The sequence below is a fragment of the Stegostoma tigrinum genome, chromosome 33 (assembly GCF_030684315.1).
Source record: "Stegostoma tigrinum isolate sSteTig4 chromosome 33, sSteTig4.hap1, whole genome shotgun sequence".
NCBI classification, from domain to species: Eukaryota; Metazoa; Chordata; class Chondrichthyes; order Orectolobiformes; family Stegostomatidae; genus Stegostoma; species Stegostoma tigrinum.
In genome coordinates, this window is record NC_081386.1 from 21,373,894 (window position 1) to 21,400,002 (window position 26,109).

Sequence of the window (26,109 nt, forward strand, 5' to 3'; positions counted from 1 at the left end):
TTCCCTGGTGTACAATCAGCCCATCTCTTTGTCTGCTGAATTTTCTTTCTCTTTCTTTCTCTCTCACTCTCGCTCCCTCTCTCTCTGTCTCTCTACCTCTCTCTGAGCTCTATCTCCACCTATCTGCTCACTCCATTATCCCACCCTCCACCCCCCCAACCACCTCCTGTCTTCAGCATATGTACCACCTTCTCCTGGCTACTTTCAGTTGTGAAGAAGAGTTACTGGATTTAAAATGTTAAAACTCTGTTTAAATCTGCACAGATGCTGCCAGACCTGCTGAGCTTTTCCAACAACTTCTGTTTTTGTTTCTGATTTCCAGCATCCGCAGTTCTTCCGGCTTTCTTTTTAAAAGCAGCCTTCATTGCCTGCCAGAACGATGTAGGGTAGCCAATCAGGAAGGTGGCATACCACCAGCTCAAGATAGTCAACTAAAGTCAAAACTCAAAGAATGAGGAAATGAAAGACTAAGAAATCCAGCAGAATGCTAACTCATGATGAACAAAGCTTTTTTGAAGCTTCCATTGCCATTGGTAGATCACTGTCAAATGGACTAGGTGCCTTTTGATCTCAGGGTGGTGTTTGTCTTTGTGAGCGCAGCTATGCCGCCCACCGTCACTGGAAAGATCGCTTCACAGAGCACCTCCACCATCAATCCTCAGTGGTAGCTGATACTCTCCAGGCTGTCCACTAATGTCATAGAATCCCTACTGTGTGGAAACAGACCCTTCAGCCCAAAGGTCCACACTGACCCTCAGAGCATCTCACCCAGACCCATCCTTCTATAACCCAACTAATCTACACATCCCTGAACCCCACAGACAATTTAGCATGGCCTATCTACTTAGCCTGCACATCTTTGGACTGTAGGAGGAAACCAGAGCACCCAGAGCAAACCCATGCAGATGAAGGGAGAACATGCAAACTCCACACAGACAGTCGTCCAAGGATGGAATTGAACCCAGGCCCCTGGCGCTGTGAGACAGCAGTGCTAACCACTGAGCCACTGTGCCACTGTCCTGTGGAAAAATCTATGGGTATACCATCGTGGATGGGAGAGCTGCAACAAGTTAGCAAACAGATGAGAAGCCAATGGCCCAGATGGCATTCCTGGTCTTCAGAGCTGCTGAACGTTTCCTCACACCAAGACTCTGACACAAAATTCATGTACCAATCCAGGCCTAGTCAGTCCGCTTTCCATCTGAAGGAGAGAATTCAGAATATGTTGAGCACTTCCAATGTGTTGACAGCCAACTCTCACAAAAAGGCTGGTATTATGAAGGAAAACCAACAACAGTTCAGACGTACCAGCACTTCCTTCCAAAAACAATGTCAGTGAGTGTTTGACATCAAAAACTTCTACTAGTCAATAGAAGTCCTAGCGTACACACTGGTTGGCACCACAACAATCCCGTCCCACACTGAGACCTGAGCTGTATCTCCTCAACACATTGGTGTGCGACAGATAGTCTATACCCCTGCCACAATGTCTCTGGGTTCAATTGGAGGACAATGTTGAACCAATAGCTGTGCTCTTTTTGAAGTCAGCTTCACAAGCATCGAAGGTAAAATGCCTGCCAAACCAACAATGATAGACTAAAAAGCATCTCCGCTACCAAATTGTATTTTCTCAACTCCCAAATGGCCAATGTTCCAGCAGAGATAAAGAAAATGTTACAAAGACTCACCCTGACGCTCTCCCTGAAGCCTGGCAGCATAGACATTAATATCTGGGAGAATCTTGCTACCAATCATCATGGTGCAAACTTGACCATCAAACTACTTTTGCAGTTTGATTCCAAACACTTTGTTGATCAGGCAGAGAAGGAAAGAAAAGGAAGCTAATCCTGCACTCAGGATCCCACTGCCCTGTGAAACGTCCTGTGCACATGCCCAGGGATCTGTGGATTGACAATTGCCCTGTTCAGCTACAGGAAGATTCATAGCAGAAACTCAACTCTGAGGAGATGCCATCCTCAAATCTTTTACCTGGTGTCATATTTCAACATCTTGCCCTCCTTTATATTTCACCCAACTGCCACTTCCCAATAAATTGACATTTCTGCACCATCCTCCTACTTACGGGACCTGATGCCAAATCAAAGCGGGATGAGGTACAATGTTATACTCTATTCCAGATCATGTTGTGATGCCAGCGATCACTTCCCTGTCATTTCATTCATTTTAGCTTTAGTTTGAAAATATTATCTTAAGACATAAAGACCTCCACAGCTTCATTCTCAACAGAACTAATACTGCAAATGAATGTCTTTCAGCACTGCAATATGTATCAGATGCTAATTTGCTTCCTTTTTCCCTTAACTGATTTCAACTCTAATTGAACGTTAGGCTGTTAGACTCACATTATACTGACACATTTCCATTGGTGTGAAACTGTTCCAGCTGTGCCTTGATGGGAATTTGTTGGCATAATTCTGAAGTCATGCCTCTAATCCGTTGTTGGAATGCACTGAAGTCAATCTGTGTGAAACCACGTCAGGAAAGCCATCGGCTTGGCACACATTTCATACAGTGTGTCTGATGTGCAGCACAAAGCTAAGATTTCAAAGATATCGAGGCTGGTTTTACAGGCAGCCTCTACATAGCCTTGATATATTTACTGTACCAGAGATAGGAAGAACTGCAATTGCGTGGAGCTGGAGGAACACCGCAGGCCAGGCAGCATCAGAGGAGCAGGAAAGTTGACGTTTCGAGTTGGGACCCTTCTTCAGAAAAATGAAGAAGGGTCCAGGCCTGAAAAGTCAACTTTCCTGCTCCTCTGATGCTGCCGGGCCTGTTGTGTTCTCCAGTTCCACACTGTGTTATACTTGCTGTATGTTGGGTTTATCAGAACCCATGATGTAAAGATGCCAGTGTTAGACTGGGGTGGACAAAGTCAGAAGTTAGATGACACCAGCTTATACTGCATCATGTTTATTTGAAATCACAGGCTTTCAGAGCACTGCTCCTTCATCAGGTGAAGCCAAGGTACCATTTTCTATGCCATTGAGATTTCGTGAAAGCCTGTCATTGAGCTACAATCGCTTTTAGATCAGCCCATAACTGGGCGGTCGATATAGCACCATCTGTTATACTCTTCCCAGAAAACAAATTGGGACCCTATGTTAGTTGTGACAACTACAATAAACATTTCTGTTTTAGGACAGAATTAGCTGGACTGAGTTTCATTCATAGCCAACTCCTTGTTAGAAAATTTAAAAATTATTTTCATTGGGTTGTGAAAAACAGAGGTGCTCCTATTGGCCTCGAAGGAAACTAATCAGAGTTGCTATCAGTCTGGTCATCTCCACGCAGCCTAAAAATGGGCTGATGTAAACCTATCTACCTGCATCAAAAGGCTCATTTAATGTCTGCACATTGGCTCTGTGTATTTATTTGACAACATGGATTCAAAATGACGATGGCCTCTCAAACTTCAGAATAATGGACGGCTGTCGAAAAAAAAATTCAATTAAAATTCAGGCCATCTCTGAATCATATCACAAAGTCCTTTAATGTTGTTTTGTGAGGGCACCTACTACCAAGATATCAAAGTCAAAAGGAAAGAGAAGGCGAGGCAGCTATTGGTTCTTTGGCAATAACCACCAGGAGCTCATCATTTTTGAATCCACCAATGACACCAGCAGAATGCAAACATGATGTTATGATCTGGCAAGGAACTGGTAACCTTTATTTTTAAAGTCAACAGAATAGGTTAGATCCAGGGGCCTTAGTAAGAGAATAAGGCCGTGATATTCCACACATTTTAACTAGCAAAAATATTTTACAAGTTAGAATAGCAATACAATCTACGTTTGCTGATATTGCCATGTTCCATCTGCATCATGCCGAGGGAAGCACCCGCAAATGTGCAGCTAGAACCCGCCATGGTTTCAGCAGGTTTGAGGATGAGGCTGGGAGCAAGGGGGCTGGGGAGATTGGGCGAAAGGGGCAAGTAGTTTGGTGGTTAGGTGGAGGGGGGTGGCGGGCAGTGGGGATGGGTGAAAGGGTTCGGAGAGGCAGGGCAGTACCGGAACTGCTCCTTTACAGTAAAGGGACTCTCCATTATCCCAATGCCTGGCCATTTTTCACTGTGGTGGAGGGTAATGCACAGGCAAATACGAGAGCCAGTAACAGGCTGTCACTGTTTTGTCATCCCCACGATCAGTGATGTTTTGTCTGGGCGGAGGGAATGGCTGGATCGGGCTGTGCTGTGCTAGCTATAAATCCCAGGAAAGAAATTTCAACATTAAACCCAGGTGAGGTTCCTGCCATTTCATGACTTTGCAGTGATGATACACTGCAAACCTGTGTTTGTGCCCATACCACCTCACCGTGCTGTTCACAATGAACGCAAGCCATCGACAACACACGTGCAACTTATTTCTAAACTCCTAGGATTACCACGTAGTAAATATAGCTAATGTTCTGTAACTGAACCCAGTTTGCCGCACATTCAAATAGCAATGGCACTCAGATCCCAGACATTAATGACATGATGGATCATCAACAATGTTCCCTCTAAGCTTCTCAGCTGTGAACAGCTGCTCAAACATTCCATGCCCCCCTGCTGACAGGGATTAAAACATTGACTTCTGGAAGTCACTTCTGCACATGGCCTTCAGAGCCCTGTGTGAAATAATCAAAGGGAATGCTGGTCATTAAATCTCATAAAACTTCACAAGTGACCACAGCTCTTCACTTGGCTTGGTTGATCTGGATGTGAAATTCCCCCTTGAGTCTCTCCATTATGGACTGCTCCTGCTCTGGTCAATCCCATTCCTTTCCTAGGCTGCCCTGGGCTCTGAAGCTGCATTGTAGCATTCATCGACAAGCATAACTCCAACTCTTCACTGGCTGATAGCTGCATTGATCTGGGTGTCCCAAGGTTTCCCACCAGTTCTAATCTTGCTTGGTTCTTTGAAGCAAGCACTGCTTATGGCCTTTCCAACCCTCGCTCTTAGCTGTATGAGGTATTAATGCTCACAGGTTTCTCTTGAACATTCAGACATACAAATCGAAGCAGAAAGTGGCCACTAGGCCCCTTGCACCTACTCCACCATTCAATAAGATCATAGCTGATCTGATTATAACCTCAAATCCACATTCCCCTCAATCCCTTGCTTATCAAGAATCTGCCTTTAAAATATTCAAGGACTCTGTTTCCACCACTTTTTTCAGAGAGAAAGTTCCAAAGATCCAGGAGGGTCTGAGGAAAAAAGTGTAATCACCTAATCTCTGTTTTAAATGGTTTTCACTGGTTTTTAAATAGTGACCCTTTGTTCTAGATTCACCACATCCAGTCTGACAAGGCCTTTCAGGATTTTATGGGTTCCTCTTTCTCTTCTAAATTTCTGCAGTAGCAAGTCTAACCTGTTCAGATTTTCCTCATTAGACATTCCTTTCTTTCCACATTTTAGTTTAATAAACCTTCTCTGAACTGCCTCCAATATATTTATTGCCTTCCTTAAAGGTGGGCCTTACCTCATATAGTACTCCCAATGCAGTTGTACAAGTGTGTTGTAAATTGAATCACAATCTCTCTGCTTTTGCATTCAATTCTCCTTGTGATAAATGAAAATATTCTATTTGCTTTCTAGTTGCTTGCAACATCTGCTTCTTAACCTTTTGCCATTCATGCACAGTGTGGGCCCTTCATGGCTTCCCACAATACAGATCCAGTAACCGTTCCACTTCTTCAGCTCTCCAGGACTGCTTCTAACTCCTGACTCCAACTCCTGGCTGGTTATCAATTATTAGAACTTCTTCCTGAGTTTGTTTTAATGACACAGAAATGGGTGTGTTCTAACTGGTAAACTTCACAGAGAATGCTGTCTTCTTTGATTCAGTTAGACCCACAGGGCCTTCAGGGTACAGACCTATCTTCAGCTGCTTCATGAATGACCTTTCCCCCTGTCATAAGGTCAGAAGTGGAGGTGTTCACTGACAATTGTTCACTGTTCAGCACACTTTGTGACTTCTTAGTTACTGAAACAGTCCAAATTCAAATATAATAAGATCTGAACAATATCCAGACTTGGGGTGGTAAGTGGCAAGTAATATTCACATAGCGCAAATGCCAGGCTATGACCATCTCCGACAACAGTCAATCTAAGCACCACCCATTGACATTCCATGGTGTTGCCATCACTGAATTGCCAGCTCTCAATGTCCTGGGAGTTACCTATGATCAGAAACTCAACTGGACTTGCCACATAAACACAGTGGTACCAGGACCAGTTCAGAGGATAGAAACAACGTGGCGAGTAACTCACCTCCCAACTCCCCAAAGCTTGTCCACCATCTACAACTCACAAGTCATGAATGTGATCAAATACTCCCCAGTTGCCTGGATGCGTGTAGCTCCAACAACACTGAAGAAGCTTGACACCCTCTTGGACAAAGCAATTTGCTTAATTGGCACTCTGTCCTGGAATTCCCTCCCTTCGAGCATTGTTGTCCAATACACAACACATGGACTGCAGTGGTTCATGACCTCAACTCACCATCACCTTCTCAAGGGCAATGAGGAATGGGTGATAAATTTGGCCCAGAATTTTTAAAAATCATTGCAGTCCACAAGTCAGGATTGAGATGCAGTTGCAGATTGAGGTTTGGGGCACTCAGCCTAAGTCCATTGGAAAAATCACCCAAGAGGACAACCCATCCTAAACAATGGGAAGCCAAAGTCTCTCCAGGAACTTTGCAGCTAATGACATAGCCAAGGTTATAGCCTCTTTCTCATCTCTGCTTCCTGAAAAGGCTATGTGATTAAAATCACAAGACAGCGAGCGATACTTGCAGATGCAGATCTCTCTAAAACAAAGAGTTGAAAACAAACTATTTTTAAGAAGTTATAATGGATTCATCCCTATCAGCACAGGTGGTCTAGGAAATAATCTTAGGAATACACTTTAAATGTCAATGTGGGACTGATGACTTCCGTCCCTGCTGTTTTGTTTTAATATTAACAGCTCCATCTTACCTTGATGCATGAAGATACTGCTGTACTTGTACTAAACTGTGATTGACAAACCGTGGCAAACATACATTACAAAGGGACACAGCGAAAATGAATTCGAAATGAAAAGGATTTGTATGGTGATTTATTCACAAGCTTTAACCATGAAGTGAATAGTTTTCAATCCCTATTTAATTGAAAAAAATAACCATTCTGGGGCAATGTGGCTTCAATCTAACACTTCAGTGGATATCATTGTTATAAACGATATATTATGACTGTTAGTGGTTAAAATTATAGACTCAGTAGCACACAAATGGACAAGAGTGTTTCAGGCCTGACTGAACAGCAACTGTGGAAAATCAGCAGAAGGGAATGCTTTAATAACTATTTCTATTTTCTTCCTCAAGTGCAAATTCGAGAATAAAATATATCTGTGAGGCAGAAGATGCATTTGAACTATTAATCTGTGATCGGTTTCAAATCGGGCACCTGCACTAAGGCTCCCTCTAGAGGTCGCTTTCAATTTGCTGGTCAAAAAATAAAGGTGAAGCTCAGTCATTGAGCCATTGAGATGTACAGCACAGAAACAGATGCTTCTGTGCAACTCTTCCACACTGACCAGCTATCCTAAATTAATCTAGTCTCATTTGCCGGCATTTGGTCCATATCCAACCAAATCCTTCCTATTTATCTACCCATCCAGATGTCTTTAAAATGTTGTAATTGCACTAGCCTCCACCACTTCGTCTGGCAGCTCATTCCATAAACGCACCATCTTCTGTGTAAAATGTTGCTCCTCGGGTCCATTTAAATCTTTCCCACCTCATCTTAAACCTTTGGCCTCTAGTTTTGTGCTCCCCTATCCCAGTGAAAAAGACCTTGACTACTCACCCTATCATGTGCTTTATGATTTTATAAATCTCTGTAAGATAACCCTTCAGCCTTGGACGCCCCAGGGAAAATAGCCCCAACCTATTCAGCCTCTCTCTACAGCTCAAACCCTCCAACCCCAGCAACAACCTTGTAAATCTTTTCTGAACCCTTTCAAGTTTTAACAACTTTCTTGTAGAACGGAGACCAGAATAGAACTCATTGTCCCATAAGTCTTCTAACCAATGTCCTGTACAGCTGCAACATGATTAGATTAGATTCCCTTCAGTATGGAAACAGGCCCTTCGGCCCAACAAGTCCACACCGCCCCTTGAAGCATCCCACCCAGACCCATCCCCCTATAACCTGCACACCCCGGAACACTACGGGCAATTTAGCATAGCCAATCCACCTAGCCTGCACATCTTTGGACTGTGGGAGGAAACTGGAGCACCTGGAGGAAACCCACGCAGACATGGGGAGAATGTGCAATCTCCGCACAGACAGTCACCCGAGACTGGAATTGAACCCGGGTCCCTGGCGCTGTGAGGCTGCAGTGCTCACCACTGAGCCACCGTACCGCTTAAGGTCCCAACTCCTGTGCTCGATATGCTGACCAATAAACGCAAGCGTGTCAAACACCTTCTTCACTATCCTATCCTGTGACTCCACTTTCACAGAATTCCCACAGTGTGGAACAGGCTATTTGGCCCAATAAGCCCATGCCAACTCTCCGAAAAGCATCCCACCCAGAGCCATCTCCCTACCCTTTCCCGGTAACCCTACATTTCCCATGGCTAACACACCTAACATACATCTCTGAACACAATGGACAATTTAGCACGACTAATCCACCTAACCTACGCATCTTTGAACTGTGGGAGGAAACCAGAGAATCTGGTGGAAACCCTTGCAGTCATGGGGAGAATGTGCAAACTCTGCACAGCCAACTGCCTGAGAGTGGAATTGAACCCTGGTCCTTGGTGCTGTGAGGCAGCAGTGCTAACCACAGAGCCATCATGTCACTGCCACCCCCACCCAGGAACTATGCACCTGCATCTGTAGGCCCTTTGGGAGGCAACAGTTCCCAGGGCTCTGCCATTAACTGTATAAGTGCTGCCTTGATTAGCTTTACAAAGGTGCAACATCTCCCACTTATCTGAATTAAACTCTATCCTCGGCCCATTAGTGCATTTGATCAAGCTCCCATTTTACTCTTCTCCACTGCCCGCTACACCACCAACTATCGTGTCATCAGCTAACTGACTAGCCGTACCTCCCACATTCACATCCAAATTATTGATATAAATGACAAGAAATAGAAGACCCAACACCAATCCTTGTGGCACACCACTGGTTGCAGGCCACCAATCCAACAATAATCTCTTTCCTATTTCTCAGTTCTACCCATATAACTTCACTGTACATTGTCCCAAGCATATCCTCCCTAAGTAAAGCCATAATGTTATTCTTAACCAAAAGCACCACTCCCTCTCCTCTCTTGCCTCCCCTTTCTATCCTTTCTATAACATCTACATCCTGAAACATTAAACTGCCAATCCTGTTCATCCTTGAACCACATGTCTGCAATAGTTCTGATATCCCAGTCCCATGTTTCTAACCTTGCCCTGGGTTCATCTGCCTTACCTGTCAGGCCTCTTACATTGAAATTAACGCTGTTTATCAATTTTACCTCACTCTCTGCCGTGATCTTGCCTGCCTTGACTGTTTACATTCCTCCTTTTCTCTAGTACTAGCCTCAGACTTATTTATTTTCTCATTATTTCTTTCATTCCCACACCCCTTACTAGATTAAAGCCTGTCAAGTAGCAGTAGCAAATCTCCTTGCTAGGATATTGGTCCCCTTCCAATTCAGGTTCAACACTTCCTTCTTGTATAGATCACTTCTACCCTGGAAGTGATCCTACTGATCCACTAAATCCCTGCGCTCTGCACCAGCTTCTCAGCCATACATTCATCTGCTCCATCTCCTATTTCTACTCTCACTTGCTCAGAGATTTGATAGTAGCCCAGATATTACTCCCTTCGAGGACCTACGTTTTAACCTCCTGCCTAATTTCCTGTATTCTCTCTGCAGAGCTTTGTCCCTTTCTCGTCCAATGTCATTGGTACTGAGGGTACAACAACGTTTTGCTTGTCACTGTCCCTTTGAGAATATTCTGCACCCTCTCTGAGACATCCTTGACCCTGGTCCAGGGAGGCAACACAGCATTCTGATGTCTTGCTGTCAGTGAGACCCCTACCACGATCAATCGCTTGGAACCTAACATACCCCTCAGCATCAGAAACCTGGCTGTCAGTGCTATATTTCCCCTGAGAGGTCTTCACCCCCTACAGTATCAAAAACAGCATCCGTGTCTGAAACTGGGATAGCCACAGGAGAATCCTGAACTACCTGCCTACCTCTCCTACCCTTTCCAATAGCGACCCATCTACCCAACTATATCTGTGGTTTCTCTACCTCCATGAAACTGCCATCCATCACACCCCCTAGCTCCTGTAAATTCCTCATTACCTCTAACTGCCACTCCAATTGATCCAGATGATCCGTAGGACTCACATCCAAACACACTTCCTGCAGACATAATCACCAGGAACATTGAAATTCCTGGTAATCTCCCACATTCGACAGGAGGAGCTCATCATTCTACTCAAAGCCTTCTCTGCACCTTAAACAAACTACACTCCCAGAATAAACACAAAAAAAATCACAACACACTCCCTCAAAGACTCAGAATTAGCACAGCCTTACTGTCAAAAACATTGCTGAAGGATAACTTAACACCTAAATTTTATATCAAAAATTTAATCAAGAGATAGATCTCAGTAAAACTTGAAAATAAACTCACTCTACTCATTATTGTAGATTTACAAAAACAAAACAAAATTAAGATTAATAAGTTTTATTAGTCTGAAAATCAAACACTTAGCTGGTCAGGCTCTGAAATCACTGATCCCTCACAGCTGCTGAGTATACTTCCTATCATGAAGTCTCCCAACTCAGCTGTGAAACTGCAGTGCACTGTTTGACCATCTCCAGAGATGTTTGTAATTTCACCGTCAGTCAGCTGTGAATGTTTGGTGCCTGATTCCTTTGATATTTTCGTGTTAATCTCTAGAGCCATTCTCTGACCTCTCCATGTGATCGCGTTCCTGAATTTCATCTCCTGCTCTCTCTCTTTATTCTCCTGTTTAAAGTATCGTTGTTTTAGTCGTGGAAACATTATCAAAGCTGAAATTCTATGCAATTCTGAGAGAGTACAGTCTGAGATGATGGAATTGATTGTAATCCATTCAAACTTGTCCACTTAAACAGAAATAAAATCCATGATTTTCTGAATGAAATCAAAGTCTGTATGAGTGACTAAAGTGATGTTGTGCAAAAAGTGAAAATCTATTCACAAAGTCTCATATCATTGGGTTGATCAATGTGCAGTGTTATAAGTGTGTATTAGTTTCTTCATAAAACTTTGCAGCTCCCTATGGTATTCAACAAGATGAGTGATTAGAATGTGTGGACAGTCCACTCCTCACTACCGTCCCATCTTATAGTTGATTTTTCCTGAGTGCCTGTGGAGCAGGGATATGTCAAATGGCGAGTGGTGCTCTCTCAACTTGATGTGCCATATTCTTTTAAGAATATAGATGTTTTCCATTGTACAACACGTGTCTTATACTATCAGTTCCCAGAAGCATGAAATCGATAGAATCCCTACAGTGTGGAAGCAGGACATTCAGCCCATCAAGTCCACACCAACCGCCCAAAGATTACCCCACCCAGACTCACCCCATTACCCTATCCCCGTAACCCTGCATTTTCCATGGCTAACGCACCTCGCTTGTGCATCCTTGGCACTACGAACAATTTAGCATGGCCAATCCACCTAAGCTGCACATCTTTGGACTGTGGGAGGAAACTGGGGCACGCGGAGGAAACCTACGCAGACATGGAGAGAATGTGCAAAGTCCATACAAACAGTCACCCGAGTCTGGAATCAAACCCAGGCATCTAGCTTTATGAGGTGGCAATGCTAACCACTGAGCCACCATACCGCCCCAAATGCTATAGAGTAAACTGCAACATATCAATATAACCTTACCCCTTATAGGTGACTGTTTTCTTTTTTACCGATGGCTTGGGGACAATGACTGATCCAACCATAGGAATTGGCTAAGCCAGTACTGACCAACGGCCTGAGATCTTTGTGGTCTGTGCAGGTGAATGTTCATAGAGCCATTGAAATATTTTGTTAATTTATTGTCTATCAGGCTGAAAGTTGACAGTTTCAGTACATGCAGAGTGGGACTCATGTTTTAATGGTGTCCAGTCCAAAACGAAGAGATGTGAGAGTGGGTTAGCCACAGGTTAGAGTCATTTTCTGAAGATAGTGTAGGAGCTTGATGAAACATTTTTGCAGCAGAGGCCTTGATTGCTTCCAGGTGTCAGAAGGCAAAAGGAAGGCTGAATGAAATGATAGATTGACTACATTAAAAAAAGACAGTTTTGCTGACAGGAGAGGATTAATGGACCTTGCCCATGACCAGGCTTTGTGTTCTCGGTACCGTGCCATCTAATGGGCTTATACCAAAATAAATGACATTGAATCATTTACCACGGTGGGAGCAACTTTGCAGAACATCAATTCTTAAATAAAATTAAAGCTCTAGAGATCAATTGGCAGACTTAACATTCACAAAAGAAATCCTTTCAATGGCTGCAACAAGCCCTATTTCAAATAAATGATGCAATCACATACAACTTCCTGAAATATTTTCAGTATGCTATCACTTTTAACTGAAACAAGCACTGATACAACTGTGTTAGTTAAACAGAGTTCCATACTGATACACTAATTTTATATTCCAGATGCTTCTTTTTCATCCAGATGTGATTTCTTTTCTATTGTCTCCCTAATACATGAAGCTTCCACATGAGTTAGCAAGTGGACAATCTGTTTACTGCTAATAGCAACGATGTTCTGACTTGATAACTATAAAGTGTATTTCAGCAGAGGAGGAGAGCTAATTTTTCACTCTACCCTTACCTGGTTGGGAGTTAGTGCCACCCTGGGCTCCTCCATGTGTGAGTATGCCTGAGGTCAGTTACTCCATTTCATAAACATTTGTCTTAGAAATGTGACATTGAACACATGGCTCCACTTGTGTGTTCCTGCAAAAAACAACAAAATGTGTGTCACACATTTTGCAACCTCACAGGCCTGAAATGCTTTCAATCAAACTCAACCATTTTGGAAGCTCTGGTTCAAGCTGTAAAATCTGGTTCACGAGCACAGAGTTATAACTCGGGTGCTCTAAAGGCAGGTCATGGTTCCTACAAATAACTTGTCATCTGTACACCACACTGAGGCAGGCTTTGAATTGGTTGCCTGTGCATAAAACTGGCAGCACTGAGTGGGATTCCCTAAATAGAACCGACTGACTATTGTTGAAACCAATCAAACCAATAGGAGTCCAACCTGCAAGACCCGGGGGCAAGTTCAAAATCTTCCCATTAAGTTTTGAAGACAACGCATGAACAAAGTATGACACTTGCATCTGCTCTGTAGGGTTAATCAGTCCAAATGGAAAGGCATGCCAGCAACATAAGAACCAGTGAATCAACCTCAGCATTCAACATTGTCTCCAAACCTCGATGCAATCCTAATGATATAACTTCACACTGCCCAATCTACTGAGGAATCCGCAGTGAGATGTACTTGAACTCTGAAAAGGATTTGACAAAATCCTGTGTGGAAACTCCAAGTTACATTTAAGGTGTAAGGGAATCAAGATGGTATTGGGACTTGACAAGAAATTGCCTGCAAGGCAGGAGGTATTGGACAATGGAAGTAGGAAGTGCTGAACGGGATATCCCATAGAGCAACCTTGTGAGTTTTACACATCGTTAGTTCCCTGGATTCAAAAATATATTGCAAAGGCAAAGCTGATCAATGGAGAAAATTTTGCATAGAGGGTAATGTGTTCTGATCAGATCATGTATTGGCTTCAGCCCCAGTCACTAAGGCACAATGAGAGCCATGCAAACCCTAGAAGTGTCACAGATAAGATAAAGCTATAGATCTGATTGTGACATGTGAGGGCTGAGTTTTGGAAAGGGCTTTGTCAACCTTGATGGGAAGTTGCACAGAAATGACTTAATGAAGACATACATAATTGTATATTCAAAACAAAACTTCAAATTAGGTTACGAAAATAGAGCGGGGCTCACAAGTTCAAATTAAAGCAAATTGAAAGATGATATCAGGACATTTTATTTTTGCTAACCTAACCGAATTAATATCCTTTAAATCATTTAAGAAAGTAGGTGCTGTAATGGCAGATCTGTGGAAATCTGTGTGAGTGGTTTAAGTTGGGCAGAATAGCCCTCTACAGCTGCATTTTGTGTCCTTCTCATTAAAAAGCAATTGCAATAATGCGAAGAATCTGATCTGGGTAGGTTTATGCATTAGTGGTGTGTAGGATGTTAAAGTGCACCAACGTTCTAGTGAACAATTCAATGCCAAGTGTACTTCAGTCTGATGACACTCATACAACCAATAACTTGGTGGTTAATAACACTGCATTATCACTTAGCTCATTGGTCAGTAAGGACTTGACCATTTATATTTGCATGGTACATTGGAGATCAATATTCAAAGTTATTCAAAACAATTGGGACAGCAGACTGTGACCCCAGAGCTCTGTGTTCTTTGATTCGCTTAGGATAAATATGGCAGTAGTTCCTATATGTCCCAGAAGTTAGTTCAATTGCTTCTTACATTAACAAATGTTGGAATATACTTCACTATAGGAATACCACTTTTATGCTGGCATGAATGACTGATGTGATTATATTGGAACTGAAGTCCAACAATAATTGTAAAGTTCTACCCTTTGTCTCCCCATTCAACTTGCGCTCTTCAATTCGTAAACTCCATCTGCTTTGATCTGATACAAGTGTCAGCTGGAATGAATTTAAACCAAATATTTATGGTGCATCAAATTTTGAGACTGTTAGCAGAATAGGCTCCACCAATATTGAAAGCAGACACACACTGGGGGATTGGATGCTATTATGGGTTATCACATTGTCTTTCCACCTTGTCATCTTGGTTTCAATTCAGTTAAGATTGATTGGGCGAGAGATGCCTCTCTATAAAAGGCACTAACAGAAATGAGAATAACAGTTTTTACACAGCATGCATTGACACTAAGTTTGAAATCTCTGACCCAGAGGTTGTTGTTGGAAAAGTTACTCTTATTAGAGTGGTTTAAGATACTTTATTAGTGCAGAGTGGAAGCAACATTGCTCTGAATTTGACTATTTTAACAACTGACCTAGGAGTTCTGAACATTGATAGACATACCCACTATGGAACACTCATTCATTCTACAACATTGTCATCATTCGCAATAATGCATACAGCCAATACATGTACCTTTCACATTTATAGATGGTTTTGCTTTGGTAAATCGGGCAAAGTTGGGTAAATGGAGTTGGATCACTGCTCAGCCATGATCTTATTGAATTGAGGGAAAGGTTCAAGAGGTTGAATGGCCTCCTGCTGTTCCTGTACTCCTGTGCCTGGTCTAAAATCCAAATATGGAACTTACAAGCTCTGGGAGGGTTTTCTGGATGCCACAGTCTAATAGGGAGAGTCAAATTTCAAATGCCTCACATTCACTTCACAGAAACTGAGTTCTTACTTTGCTGAAACATATTTGGGGGTCGGTGGTCTCGTAAGTTTCTGTCGCTGATCAGATGTCTGAGGAAGATCTACCTCCAATCTATACTGTCATCAGGGTGACACTGTAACATTTTAAATGTTGTTGATCAGCTGGTTGAGTCAGCTTTGATTATTGGTCTGGCTGAAAACAGACACAGAGCCAATGGGCAGATTGACAATTCAACAATTTAGATTGATTCTAAGGATTTACTTCAGTGACTTGGAAACAAAACGCTGCACTCATGCAAAGCTCTTCAGCAGTAGCATAAATTACGCCCTCAGCTGTAGCATTAGTTTATTCAGAGTGATAAAGAACAGCCAATCAATTGGTCCATGAATAACACCCGCAGCCTTGCTTTCTCTTTGTAAAAACAAGCTGATTTTATTGTTTTGAATGTGTCTTCTTCAATCCGTAGTAGTATAAATAAAAGTATCATTTTTGAGATGGAATAAATTCATAAAACAGATTATGTTATACAGTACAAGTTACAGATAGAGCATCAACTATAACAGAATTGTCATTTTGTAATAATTTCACTAGACATTACTGTCACTGAAAATTTTCTAAAATTATTAAATATTATGAGCATGGGCATCTTAAAATTAGGATTTCATGATGTGTAAAATGCAGTATTAACTCTGTTAAAGAATTAATTTATTTATACCAGGGTTAAGTGCAACTGACATTGATTTGGAGCAGAACGTAATGAAGTGTATCATGAAGATGCAGTCTTTCAGATCAAATTCTTGTTGTTCCCTTGTTCAGCCAGTAAGGGGCATGATAGACCGAAAAGTTCCCATGCTGTACAGTCGTTTACTGAATGCCATGGCATCTCAATGTGCCAGGGTCTGTTGTGAAGAATACAGAATGATCATTTTGGCAGGATGTACGTCTTTATTTCTTAAAATTGTTTTTTGTCTGTTGTTGAGTTTCTTTTTGATAATGGGCCATGTGCCATATTGCTTGCCTGTTCAATGACCAGCTGCATGCTTGCTGACCTACCAGCATGGGAACCTCTCAAGTTTAAAATTCTCAGCCTTGTTTCAAATTCCCTCTTATCTCCATAACCTGCTGTAGCTCCGTAGCTCCCTGCATTTCCCTGTTCCTTTGTTTCTGACCTCCCGAATTTTCCATACTCCCTCAGGGGTGTCCATGTCTTCAGCTGCCTGGACCCAAAGTTCTGGAATTCCTTCTGTAACCGTCTTTGTGTTTCCACTCTTTTTTTCTCCTTTAAGATGCTTCTGATGATAAAAGCAAGATACTACAGATGCTGGAAATCTGAAACAAACGAGGAGAATGCTGGAGAAACTCAGTAGGTCTGGCAACATCTGTGCAGAGAAATAAAGTTAACATTTTGAGTCTGGTACGATTACTTCAGAAAACACTTCTTAAAATCTTTGGTCATATTTTTATGTGATTTAGGGTCACATTTTATTTGATAATTCCTTTGTGAAGACAATGGCAAACTACTACAATACATATAAGTGTGAACCAATCCAATGGAAGCTCATTGCCCATCGCTGGGAAATGCAGATTGGAGAAAAGACTGGCAGGCAGAATGCTTCCATATAGCACTATGAGATGTTTTATTATTTTAAAAGTGCTATATGAATACAAACTGATACGCTTCCTCATAACAGTGTCCCTCAAGTAACCCCACAGAGGTTAACATCCCATCACCTAGACACTTTATTTATACATGCACAGTATACGAACCCTGGAGTGAGGAGAATCGTTGGGACTCCTGTTTATATCTGTCAGCTGGGGCTCACTGATTGGCCCAGGTTAACAGCCCAATTTGGGAACTCATACTCATTGAGATCCACCTGGCTAATCTCATTCCAATCATCACAGTTCCCATTCAAAACTAGACCAATGGAACAGTCCCTCGACAAAACAGGGATTAGGGTGTGGATAGTCATGCAGTATTTTGCAGGCCAGGACAGGGGATGCTTCCTTTGTCAATTTGTCTGATTGTGGTTGAGAAATCTACAAATACAAAATGAAAAGCTATCTTAAAGTTAAAATAAGGAGACAATGGCCGAGTGGTATTATTGCTAGATTAGTAACCCAGTAACTCAGCTAATGTTCTGAGTACAGGGTTCAAATCCCAGCATGGCAGATGGTGGAATTTGAACTAAATAAAGAATCTAGAATTAATAATGACCCTCGAATCCACTGCTGATTTTCGGAAAAACCTGTCTGGCTCACCAATGTCTTTTAGGGAAGGGAATCTGTCATCCTTACCTGGTCTGGCGTGCACATGACAGCAGACCCAAAATAATGTAGTTGAATCTTAACAATTAGGGATGAGTAATAACTGCTGGCTTAGCCAGAGATGCCCACATCCCGTCAGTGAACTTTTAAAAGTTGTTCAGGTGCTCAAATCACAAACAGTATCACCCATCCCACTTCCTTCACAACCCCAGCCTGTCCCCATTTATTGCTGCCAAGTAAATATCTAAGGGCTATTCAAGAGGTTTAGTTGCAGAGGAACCACTTCTCTGAAAGCAGGCTACCGAAGGAATGATAGAGATAACAAAGTGTGGAGCTGGATGAACACAGCAGGACAAGCAGCATCTCAGGAGCACAAAAGCTGAAGTTTCAGGCCTAGACCCTTCATCAGAAAAGGGGGATGGGGAGAGGATTCTGAAAAAAATAGGGAGAGAGGGGGAAGCAGACCGAAGATGGATAGAGGAGAAGATAGGTGGAAAGGAGAGTGTAGGTGGGAAGGTAGGGAGGGGATAGGTCAGCCCGGGGAGACGGACAGGTCAAGGGGGTGGGATGAGGTTAGGAGGTAGGAAATGGAGGTGCGGCTTGAGGTGGGAGGAGGGGATAGATGAGAGGAAGAGCAAGTTAGGCAGGCGGGGACGAGCTGGGCTGGTTTTGGGATGAGGTTAGGAGGTAGGAAATGGAGGTGCGGCTTGAGGTGGGAGGAGGGGATAGGTGAGAGGAAGAGCAAGTTAGGCAGGCGGGGACGAGCTGGGCCGGTTTTGAGATGCAGTGGGGGGTATCCCCTCCCTACCTCCCCACCCACACTCCCCCTATTCATTTCAGAATCCTCTCCCCATCCCCCTTTTCTGATGAAGGGTCTAGGCCTGAAACATCAGCTTTTGTGCTCCTACGATGCTGCTTGGCCTGCTGTATTCATCCAGCTCCACACTTTGTTATCTTGGATTCTCCAGCATCTGCAGTTCCCATTATCTACTGAAGGAATGAGGAAAGGCATAGCTTAGGGCTGACGCTATTAATTACACATTGGCGGAAATGGGGGCAAGACAGAATAGAAGGTTACAATGCGAACAGCAATTTCCTTTTTAAGAGAGGCAGGAGTTAGCAGTCATCCAGGAGATAAATTGAAGTTAATTAGCACTGATGACGCTGATGTAGATTCTGAATCACCACCATCATTTCAAACTGGTTGTAGTTGGTAACGTTGTAACTCAGTTAAAGAGCCTTTTCAAATTTTGAATGATTAGGAAGACAAACAGTCAATAAGAAGAGGATTTGCCTGAGTGAGTCTCATAAGAAAGAGATTAAATCTATTCTCATAGGTTATTGAAAAGTGATAATATCAGTAAAATGCTGTCAATTCTTCAGTTTATATTCTGGTCTCTCATCCCCAAATCCTATTTTCACTGTAAAAGCTTATGTTCATCCACTTTAACGATTCCCATCAAGTTTAAACCTTGGATCATGTTACCCATCAATGTTCAATTCCCAGCGAGAATCAGTTTAATTTCCTTCTTCTGTTTTAGTCATTCAGTGCCCCAGATGAAAGGACACATTGTACAAAAATAAACACGAGGCAGCCTTTTAACCTTTGAAAATGATTACCTTGACAACTGTTCTGTGTTTGCAAATTCCATCTTTTACAACAGACTTTGGGACTTCATAAATTGCCTGAAACCTCTGGAGTAAAAAATTCATTTGTCCCCTTTATTTTTCCACCTATTCACTTAGGTGCAGGAGTTTGATATCATCACAGGCTTTTACATAATAAAATAGTTCTCCTTTTTTAAAGGTAGAACAAATAGGAATCTAATTCAATTAGAGTCAATATCTGAACAATTCAACTGTCTTGATTTTCCTTGTTATTCTGAACAGATAATTACACAGGAGATGGGATTAGTGCCTACATTCAACTCCATGTAAAAGGATGTCCACTCCTTTGTGAGAGAATTCTTATCCAAGCTCTCACTATTAAACTATTAAGAGTTGATCTGACCTTGGACAAATTGAGTTTATTTTCAAATCTCAGCTTCAGCATAAATGATTCAAACAATTTTTAAACAACTATAACTTTGCCGTAATGCTGAAGTGTTGTCTGTGTTCCAGTGGAATCTCAGTTCATCCAGACCCCAGTGCGTCCAATGCTGACAAACAAGCCACTAAGATTTGCTTAGCATTTAGGAGCAAAGGTCTACCAAGACTTAACATGGTAGGATTGACAGCTGGAGCCCTAAAGGATCCCAAAAGATGTGGATCACATGAACAGCGCAATTTAAAGTGAGATTAAATTTCCATATTCATCAAATCATAGAAATAGATCAGACCTTTCGACCCATTGAGTATGTACCACAAAGCTACACTAAATCTGCATTAATCCCACTTTCCTCAAATCCCCTCTAAACATTCTGCTAGCTGCCTTAAACTAAGGGGAACTGCTGCTTTCCATCCAATCTATCCATGCCCCTCATAATCTTTAACACTATGTTCAAGTGCCCCCTCAACCTGTCTGCTCCAAAGAAATCAACCTGAGCTTACTCAGCTTTTCTTCATAGCTAAGGTGCTCCAACCCAGGCAACATCCTGGTGAATCTCCTCTGCACCCCATGCAGTGCAATCACATCCTTTCTGTAGTATGGTGACCAGAAATACACACAGTACTCCAGCTGTGACCTGACAAAAGTTCTGTGCACCTCCAACATAACCTCCCTGTTCTTACGATCTATGCCGCAACTGATAAAAGTGTCTCTCATATGCCTTTTTAACTTCCCTATTAACCAGCCCTGCCATCTTCAGGGATTTGTGCCAAGAACCGTGAGATCCCATCCATTCCACTGAGCTTCCTAGTGTCCTACCATTCATTGAGTACTGCCTTGTCTTATTACTTCTTCTGACGTGTATCACCTTACACATATCAGGGTCAAATTCCATTTGCCACTGATCTATCCATTTGACCAATACATTTGTATCATCCTGTAACCTAAGACATACTTCATCACTGTGAACCACCTCAATTTTTTTTTGTCATCCACAAACTTATTTCTCCCCCACATTATCATCTATGTACATACTGAGCAGAATTTGTGACTAGAATTCATTACATATTGACAGAAGCCTACATAATACATAGACAACCTTGTGAGCAGATACAAAGAAAATGGCTCACTATGCGTTTTTTCAGATGAGGGTAACAAACAGAATTGTTGAGTTGGTAATTATGTCAAGCCTCATGGGAGCCTTCTGCCATGTTTTACGTTGAAGAGCTGTTGAAGGATGGTCTAAGTACAAAGTGAACCTCATGGGTTGTCAAATCGTACAGGTCCAAAGTACAAACTTAATGGTTGACACAATCACTGTAACGCTCATACATAGCAAGACGTGGAAGGGTATGGCCCTCTGCATACACCAAGGAAATGCCCAGCTCACAATCAATTTTGCAAGGCAAAATATTGCTTGGAAGAAGCAATAGCTGGTGCAGATACTAAGAGCCATGGACTGATCCAAACAGACCACACACAAGGAGTATCTTTATGCTACAATAAGGGCCATCTGGTTTCCTGTCAGAGACATATATGTGAAATGATTGACAAACTAGAATGTAACCATGAATATGACAAAACAAAGAGTGGTGAACATATGTTCCACACTGTCAAATATTGTGGAAAACATTAATACCATCATTAAACTAAACAACCACTGAAGCAACCAGTAGAAGTCCAGACTTCCAATAAAACAAAAAATGAATTTCAAACGTGAGGCATTTGCTAGCACAGGTTATGAAGGGGAAGAAGATACTGGACAAACAGAAGGCTAAAACTTCAATAGAAGTAGAATTATTAAGGGTGAAAACCAAAATCTTCAAAATGAATTTGAAGCTTGAACAAAGTAGTATATGCCAACAAGATTTAAGGTTTATTGGAGGGACTGTCTTATGAACAAAGACTAAACATGTTGGGGCTGTACTCACTGGAGTTTAGAAGAATAAGATGCGATCTCATTGAAATGTATAAGATCTTTAAGGATAAAGCCTTATTAATCTGGAAAGAAAAGACTTGTCTGCAGTGCATGGGTGAAGCAAATTCTGGAACAAGAACTGCAGCCCATGAAAGAAACACTTGACAATGCAACCACGAGCAACAGACAATATAATTGTCAAAAACAGAAATAGCTGGAAAGGCTCAGCAGGTCTGGCAGCAGCTTTCTTCAGGAGAGACTAAACAGTCACTGGACCTGAAATGTTAACTTTGATTTCTCTCTACTGATGTTGCCAGACCTGCTAAGCTTTTTTTTTAGCAATTTCTATTTTTGATTCTGGTTTCAGCATCTTCAATTCCTTCAGTTTTTATTTAACAATATCACTGAATGTGGAAATCAATGGACCCTTTGGACCAAGTTGATGTTATGAGATCTGGAATTTTCAGCAAAATTACTTGTATGTTGTAGAGACTGATAGACTGACTTGTTATTGAAAATAGTTAAATTTTCTTTTGGAAAGGAGGGTATGTTATATATGTACCTTGACTTTAAGAGAATTCACCATTAAGAACTCAGTGTTCTATGTGCTTATAATGTTGTGACTCTGCCTGGATGTTAATTGGCTCTGTCTTTGCAAGCTGTGCACAGAAATCAGTTAGCTGTTGTAAAGTCTGCCTTGTTACATGCAATGAGTTTTGCTGTTTTAGATAAACAAACCTATGGAGTTAACTGACAACTGCTGCATGACTGAAAAAGCTCAAACACAAAAATAGGTGGAAAGCAAACTGTGAGAGGGATAGAGACAGTTTATAGAGAGAGATATTGATCGATTAATTAGTTGGCAAAAAGTTAGCAAATGGAGTATAATGTAGAAAGTTGTGAAGTTGTTCATCTTGGAAGGGAGAACTAAAGAACAATAATTATTTAAATGGTGAAAAACTACAGAAAGTTGCAAAACAAAGGAATTGGCGGACTTATGTACAAAACACAGAAAGGTTGCACACAGGTGCAGCAGGTAATCAGGAAAGCTCATGGAATATTGGCCCTTATTTCAAGGGAGTTGGAATATAAGAGCAAGGAAATCTTACTGCCACTGTAGAAGATGCTGGTGAGACCACATCTGGAGTACTGAGAGTGATTTTGGTCCTTATCTATTATTTCATTGGAGGCAGTGAGAGAAAGTTCATTAGGATGATCTCTGGTATGGAGGGACTGTCTTATGAGCAAAGACTAAACATGTTGGGGCTGTACTCACTGGAGTTTAGAAGAATAAGATGCGATCTCATTGAAACGTATAAGATCTTTAAGGGCTTTAACAGGGTAAATGCTGAGAGGATGTTTCCATTCATGGAAGGGTCCAGGACCGGAGGGCGCAGTCTCAAAATAAAGGAGTGCCAATTTAAGACTGCAACGAGGAAGAATTTCCTCTCTCAGACGGTAGTGAGCGTTTGGAACTCTTGTCATAGAGAGCTGTGGGAGCAGAGCCCAAATGTATATTTAAGGCTGGAATGGATAGATTCTTGATCAGTAGGGGAATCAAGGTTTATGGGGAAAATGTAAGGAAGTGGATAAGAGGAATGCTGGATCAGCCATGATCCTACTAAAGGGAGAAGCAGGTTTAAAGGGCTGAATGGCCTACTCCAATTCCTATTTCTTATGCTCTTATACAGATGTGGACGATGCAACAAAACTTGTCATGTCTCTTGAAGTCACAAGGATCTAAATGCAGATAATCCTTCAACTCCTTGTGAACATCAGTGCATGAGAACAGTCAGTAATATTTACAAAGGCTTTCACATAGCGCACACATTCTGGGAATGTAACGGACATTCTGTGAATCACTCCCTGAGTTGAATTTTCACCACGAAGTAGGAAACAAGAACTGGGTTTGTGTTCAGGCCAGAAAAATGCCTTCAAGAGACGAACTGGTTAAAGTTAATAATTTCAAGTATCTGAGCCCTTAAATGGCCTAATGATAAGATTCCAGTTTTTAAAAGATGGCAGACAGACTCTGCTACTTGACCAACTAATCAGAGGCCTCCTAGCTTCAGAGAAGCAACTGGATACAGAACAAGTTAAGTAACTGGCAGGGCACTCGGTAAAGATGTCATCTCAGCCGTTTTTTGAAACTTTTAGTTCAAAAATAGAATAAGCATCCAGGCTGTGACTATAACAGAGGGTATGGAATGTTCATTAGGATAGGCTTCTGGTAGAACCCAGAAAGAAATCATCTGTTGAGATTGCCTACTACAAGATAAAAGCAATGGATGAGAGGAAATGTTAGCTAGTGTAATCAAATGCGACAAGAACAGAACTGTAACCAGGAATAGGCTACCAGGTGCCAGTATTATGTTGAGGAATGTCCAGAACAAAAAGTCCAGCAGGTTTGTTGATAATGCATATGTTGAACCCTGACAGTATTTCACAACTGGAGGTGAATTACTAATTCTTGACAGAACACGAGGTTTTCTTTTGTATTCATTTACAAGATGTGGGCATCTCTGGCTCGGCCAGCATTTGTTGCCCATCCCTAATGGCCCAGAGGACAGTGAAGAGTCAACCACATTGCTGTGTGTCTGGAGTCACATGTAGGCCAGATCAGGTAAGAATGGCAGATTTCCTTGGCCAAAGAACATTAATGAACCAGATGGGTTCTTCCCATCAATCAACAATGGCTTCATTGTCATCATTAGCCCTTTAATTCCAGATTCTTCATTGAATTCAAATTCCACCATCTGCCATGGCTGCATTTGAATCCAGACCCTGGAACATTACCTGAATTTCTGGATTAATAGTCTAGTGGTAATACCACTCGGCCATTTTCTCCCAATTATCCCAGCTCCTGTTCAGGAAGATCAGTTGGAAGGGATACAACTGGGGACACTTGAACATTGCCATATGCACAGCGAAGTCTCAGCCAGGGTAATGGCAGCCGGAGATTTCCAAAGAGATTGAAGATCACATCTCACATTGTAAACCCTACAATGATACAGGACTGATAGATCTGGAAGACAGTCTTGTCATCACTTAAGGATGATTAGAAAATAAAGCTTAGCAAATTCCATGGGAAGGAGAAAATACCAAGATCATGAATGAGCAACGCAACTCATTAAGCCCATTCAGGAAACTGATGATGCTTAGACAGCAGGAGAAGGATGTCAGGGATAAAGCTAATGCTGAAAGAGCAGTAATTGCCTGAGAGTGTGGAAAAGCCTGGTACACTAGTAAAACACTTGCAAGGGGCAACAGATGATGTCCAATTGACCAACAGACTGGGAGAGCTGAGCTCGGTATGCCAGGCCAATACCTGTAGATTCAGGATAGATTTGGGAAGAAGAGATTTGCTGATTTAAGCATCCAAAATAAAACAGTGAAGACACGCTCCAATCAGAAAGACATTGTCTAATCTAGAATCCCAGGATATAGCAAGGCAGAAAACACTTGTTTCAACAGAGCAACTGACTTCCATGATGGACATTTACAAGATGAAAGACCCTAACATGATGTTAGGGGACAATTCCTGAGTTAGCAGGGATAAGCTCCTCTGTAAAGGGAAGTAAGGGGATTATATGTTCTCCAAATAGAAATGGACCAACAGTGAGGTCCGACTAGAATAAAAAATTCATGTGAAGGAAATCCTAGAGATAAAATATCCTCTAGAAGAGAAATAGTCAACAATTCTCAAACAAAAGACCCACCATTCTAGAATCATAGAACAGTACAGAAAGAAGCCATTCAGCCCATCAAGACTGCACAAAGCACCCCATCTCCACATAGGGCTTTTACCATGATTAACCCACCTATCCCTGGACTCTACAGAGCAATTTTTAGTATGGCCAATCCACTTAATCTGTACAACTTTGGGCTGTGGGAGCACCTGGGAAAAACCCAGGCAGACATGGGGAGAATGCGCAAACTCCACACAGACTGTCACCTGAGGATGAAATCGAATCTGGGTCCCTGGCTTTGTGAGGCAGCAATGTTAACCACTGAGCCAGTATGTCACCCATTTTCCCAAGTTTGAAGATAGTGCATTCTGTTAAGTCATGAAATGTTCAGACTCTCTACATTTGTAAAATCAATGACTTTAGCAGTTGGCTCAATGGAGATTGGGAAAAGGTAAATATGATAGAGTTCCATATATGAATCATTACGAATGAGAAAACGAGACCTGGGGAAGATGTTGTAAGAGTTAACACATCGAAAAGAGTTAATGCTGAAGTGGCATTAATTCCATGCAAACTGATGATGGAATATGGTCTTTGGCTGGACACAGTTGAGCTGTACCTGAGTACTCAATGGGAGCAGACGTGTCTTATACAG